Source organism: Sphaeramia orbicularis, chromosome 6 (assembly GCF_902148855.1).
Source record: "Sphaeramia orbicularis chromosome 6, fSphaOr1.1, whole genome shotgun sequence".
Lineage (NCBI taxonomy): Eukaryota > Metazoa > Chordata > Actinopteri > Kurtiformes > Apogonidae > Sphaeramia > Sphaeramia orbicularis.
In genome coordinates this window covers 30,870,821-30,876,820 of record NC_043962.1, presented here as the reverse complement: position 1 = coordinate 30,876,820, position 6,000 = coordinate 30,870,821, and positions in this window count along the sequence as shown.

The window sequence follows — 6,000 nt, the reverse complement described above, 5'->3', positions numbered from 1 at the left end:
CAGGGGGCAGGGATTTTGAGGAGGAGAGATCAGTAGCCCAGCTTAACTTAAAATGTCAAATGCTTTACTTTGACTTCATGGAAAAAAGTAAGTTCAGAGGAACCGACAGACCACATGTTACCAAGCATTTTTCTCCCCTTTCTTGAAAAAAAGAAGCAACAGGTAGAGACCAGCACTTTGACAATGCGGTGCTTCAGCCTGAAGGTCGGTGATACCTGATCATCAAACTGCCACCAATTAGAGCATTAGGAGAAGTCATTTATTTTGCCTATGTTAAAAAAGGTGCTAAACTCCATGAACCATTCCCTCATGCTGCTGCTGAAATTTCATCCACGGCAACCCTGGCCCCACAGAGAGAAAGAGGGTTATTGAGGGGCTAGGTGAGACAAGGGCCCCGGAGACCATGCTCACCAGAGTAGACCCTGCCTGTCCAGGGGGCGGGGGGCAGTGAAGAAACCACAGCCCTCCATCACTTCTCCTATTTTTTAGTGCCTCTGCTCACAGACTGGCCAGGGGACTCAACACTACAAATTCATTCTTCATGACCCAAAAAAAAATCTGCATGCTCAAAATGATTAGTCATGAGGGGTTAGCGAAGTACAGGAGGCCGGATGTGGTGACTGATGCCCTCCCCTTTTTCAGCTTATGACCTAATGCAGGTAAAGGGTAAGGCTCAGTGTAAGACTGCTCCCTTCTCTACAGCCCCACACCCAAATCTCTCCGTTTAGGTATTTGTTGAACCTCCTGGACTGAAACCACTGCCTGTGCTAGAACAGATTGGGTGCTGGGCGGCACACAAGTTTCCATGCCTGGTAGACTAGTGGAAGCAGACCTCAATAAGGCAGTTCAGCTTCCCCAACTCCATAACTCTCACTAAAAAACTAGTGCCAAAAATAAAATAAGAGTAGGCAACATCTTTTCAGATTATGTAACTCAATATATGCAATTTAAATCAACGTCAGTGCAGAAAAAAAAAAACAAAACCATACAACTGATTCAAAGTAAGTATTAACATTTAGCAACTGGAATTACCTTGAGAATAGGAGCAGGGAATACGTAGAGGAGGCACAGGAAATTGTGCGTTTGAATCAGGGGTGTATCCAGGTAGTGTTCAAGTGGTTTCCTCTGATTTGGCCAACAAAAGCTTATCAGTTTACACATAATCTGTTTCAGGTACAATCTCAATCTCAAATTAATAGATCACCCTTCACAATGGACACCACAATCTGAATGCCCATCATAAAAGAAGGGACATGTTGTTGAATAAAGTAAAATAGATAAAATAATTCAAAGATCAGAAGCATAAAGAGAAACTGGAGGCAAAGCTTAAAAACCAAGCAACAGAAAAAAGCCATACAACGTGCTTGAAGGAGTTCAACCTGTTTTGATAAACAGCACCCTCTGCTGCTCAGCTGTCAAACCAAACTAACCAACCATCCAGTCTCCATATAGCTTTATGATAAAATCTATTCTAGCAATGGACAAGTCACCAGCTATCACAGAGCAAGCACATCAAGATATATTTACATGGAAATTCTTGAAGTTGAAGATCATAAGACCTTTGGGAACAGAACAGAAAAAAAATCTATCCTTCTCTGTCAGTCTATTTTTACAGTATTGGTTAAACCATCTTTATGAAATACCAGCATGAGTCATCCACGATGCAATAGTGTATCACCGCCAGAAGGAATAATTAATCACAATACAAAGAGAAGAAATCTGTCGAAGGACTGACCAATGGAAATGGAAATGACAGCCGGTTTTTCTCTTCTTACAAGCCCAAGCAGACACTTTACAGACATCATATGATGTATGAATGAAAAATAAAAGCCAATTGTGAATGTATTCAATAATGGTACACATGGCCGCTTTGGTCACATTTATCATTCTAATTAAAAGTAGTCTATAGTTCATCTGAATTGCTCAAGACAGATGATTAAGTATAATTCCCTACAATCAAGAGTGGCGGCCGTGTATCAAGAGTCAATCCCAAACTGGGGAAGAGGATATTTCATCCAGCGGCTCTGCACAAGGCTCCAACAATAACACCTCCCCACTGAAAGGAAATTCCTCCGCCTTCACTGCTCTCGGCTGGAACACACAGCTCTCTTAATCCTGCTCTGGTAATGAGGTCATTTCACATTGTGATTTTCAGTCTTTTTTCATGATAAAATCCAAATTTGGTGTTGCTTGGTTACAGGAACAAACTCTGGCAATTGTTTTCAGTCTTTAATAAGACACTGTATTTACAAAACAATTAAATCTGATAAAAGGGTATATTTCTGTATTCTTTAGATATGCAGTGAAGTGGAAATGCAGGGACAGGAGGTGGTAAGGATGAAACAGACAAAGATGTAGTTGAGAGCTATGCCCTGCCAAAACCAACTCTGATCACTGCTCTGAAACCATCTGATTGCAGGAGCTACCAGTCTGGCCTTAAGTGGAAGTGACAGTGTGTCTGAGAGACACGTTACAAGTCAGAGGAAATTGGAGATAAACAGATAAAAGAATGCAATCTCTGCTGGAAGTAGCGAGGCACAGGGGGCAGGAAATAAACCTGTATTTAAGCTGATTACCCAAGTGGAGTCCCAACCCCTTTCAGCAGCTCTGTACAGCCCGGCCTCACCACTACCAACGTTGTTAATTAGAGATTTGCTAAGGGGAAAAAAGGCAGCCTTGTCAGACTTGCAGGAGTGTTAGTGATGGCTGGCTGGAGGGGGACATGCAGAGCTCTTAATTGGGTCTGTATGCTGTATCGGTGGCTGGCTGGAGTGCTGGTGATGATTGCTGTGAGCAGGTGGCCGTGGTGGCAGCTCCATGCAGGCCGTCCCAGGCCAGCCTGTCTGTTCTTGTCAGGACCTGGAACACTGAGCAGACAGCTCCTGAGCCCTGCGCTCATTACACCAAGTTGCCCACCCTGTTGCCTAGCAACACACAGACAGCCCCTCCACAACACTTCCTCACTGGTCCCACAATGTAACCCACAGTTGTGGAGGACCACTTCCACAGTCTAGCTTAGAAGAAAGGTGATAAATCCACTGCTACTTCTTGAGTCTCCTTTTAAAAACAACTATAATGCATCATCCTTTGTACAACTGTCCATCCTGAGGCATTGTGTCAGTTCTAGACTATGAATGCTATGCGTGTTTCCACACACGCAACAGGACAAGTTAAGATCTTGTAAGCATTCCTGCTAAATCAGTTTCCATCTTTTTCTGGCACTTATCTTTATTTGAACTTTAGTGTAGCAAAAGTGGGGATGGGGAGGGAGCGTGCAAACACTGGCTTCAACTGCAATCCAGCAATCTAATCAGGATTGCACAAAAACAAATGCACCAGTCTTTTCACATACTTCTTTCAAACAGCACATTAACGCTCCATGAAGTCTCTGCTGAATTAAATTTAATACTAATGCAAATGATACAACTGGATGAGGCAAGCTCTATTGGGAAAATGAAGTTAGCGATTGCACAGGGACAGTACTTTGTAGCTTTTTCCCCTTAGTATGACCAAATGTCATCAGTTCATTTAGGAAATCTTTGTCCCAGGAGAATCAGGCATTTCTTTTGCTGTGGTTAGATTACTTTGGACAGTAGTCAGCCAAAGTTTCATGATTCAGTGGAATTTTGATGAATGCTACAAATGAAGTGTAAAAGAATCAATCACATCAGGGTTTGACTGGACGGACTTTGGAAGAGGGCATGTGGAACGGTGCCCAAGCTGGAAAATGACAGGAAACAGTAGAATGACATCAGCCATGGCACAGTGAAAGGTCTGTTTAATGAAATGGAGAAATGAATGGGCTTCTTTAACGCCTTTTAAAACATGAAGTACACCTCGAGACTCCAGTTGTGAATTAAAAAAGGACATATTTCATGTAACCACAGAAGAAATTGGAGCAGAGTTGGAATTCAATCAAAACCAACATCACCCCCTAATATGCAGTGACTAATCTGGCAGTAACAGACGTTATTTTCACTTTTCTCTTCTCTGAGTGTTATGGCTTACAACTACAACGAAACCAACTTTGTTTTTTACTGTGCTTAAGATCTATCTGTATTATTCAAGTTGATTTAATCCAGTCAACAGTCCACTAAATGACGCACAGTCCCCACAGTCCTGTCAGAGTTCTGAGTCTAAGCTGTCCGGTGTTGAGAAAGGTCAATATTAAATCATAGCCCCACCCTGGAGCCTCTCTCTAACATAATAATCCACACCAGTTCTTGTCCATATTCTGCGATGCTGCTCCAGTTACTGTAGCAGAGAAATCTCAGTGCTGGACCCACTTTACTATGCCAAGAAGCCCACGGCATGTGAAAGCTGAAAACCCAAAGGGCGATCATTTGTCACGGGCAGTTCGCACGTCTGGAATGTCTCAGTTTGTGCTCTCAGAATATCAGACAAGATGGGTGGTGTTCCTGAAGATCAGGGCCACTCTCATGTCGGCCGATCAAAGTGTGCGGGGTTGGCGCTACAACGTTCGCACACAGCTGCGTCTTCCCCGGGGTTGCACTTGGGCTGCGGGTGCTAGACCTCGCTGTGGAAGTGCCTGTAAATAAACGGTTTTGTCACTGTGTTCACACATTCCTCTAACCAATGGGCCTGCACAGCCTTTATACCTCTAACAGTTTAGGCTGCCATCCTCACAGCTGACTGCTGACATCATCTCATGACAAGCACATCATGGACACAGCCCAATAAAACAATGGTGGTGGATGTGTTGTATATTGCACTGGCTTTAAAGCTCCTTTAGACAAATGTATTTATTATATCAGACTACAAAAGTAAAATGAACTTGACAGTGTTCATTTGCTCTTACTCTCATTAAATCTCATTTAACTTCTTGTTTTTGATGTCTGTTTAGTTTTAATTTTTTTTTTTAAGTTGATTTGTTAGCTAAGTTTTATTGTTTTAAAGCTGGAAGTCAGTTCTGTTTTGATTGGCTTCAGTGTTATTTTAGACTAATAGGGTAATTGTCAGGGGTGAGGTTTACAGAGGTTGGAAAAAGTTTTATGCAACACTGAAAAACCATACAAAACATCATAAATGATCTCAACAAAATGCTTTCACTTAGGACAGTGTGTTCCACTGTGTTAGGGTTAGGTTGTGCAATAAAGCTAACACTGTGCTAGGTCTATGTATAAAATAAACTGAGAGCCAAAATCTACTTTAGTTTAGTTTTCATAAACACACACAGCACAGGTTACGTTAGTTATCATTTTTAGTAAAAAAAGCTAGGCTGCCTCTAAACAAAACTGTTTTTTTTAATTTTTTGTTAGTTTTATTAACATTATTTAGATCACTGTGCAATATGACCCTCTGTTATCACAGTCTATTAAAAGTAAATATCACTATAATCAAAGGGAACGTGGTCGGCCTCTGTCTGCCAATGATGAGGTGATAAAAAAATAAAGTGACATAATCCAGGAGTGAAATAGATGTTTTATGGCCTTTGTAAAAGGAATGCAAGGAATGCACAAAGCTCCTTTAATATTTGCTTGGTACCAAATGATAAGAACAGCTCAATCTTTCACCGGCAAACCATCTGACTTACATTTACTTTACTGATTATACAATGGTAGCTAGTCGATGCTATGGGAGTCCGATTACTCTTTGGAGGTAATCTAACCTTGTGTTGTCGTTTAACTTTTGTCCTTGACATCAACACTCCAGACTTCCCGTTGCCAACTGCTGTTCTGAGACACATTTGACAACCCTGTCATTTTTCATGCTTTTGGGTTGTGATTAATGGGGTCAAAAGGATTTGTTTATTTTTACCTCTCTCCAAAACATCTTTCAGCATATTTTGTGGCCAGGCAATTGGATATGTGAGACTGAAAAGGCTCACCCAAAAAGAGAAATGAGGCTGCCACCTTACTAATAGGGAATCATTATGAAAAAAATGACAGCAGTGAAGGAAAACACAGTGGATTTCCTTCTGGCTGTTCTGACATTACAAGGATGTTTTACTTAAGGTACCAAGGGAGGTGAACTACACAA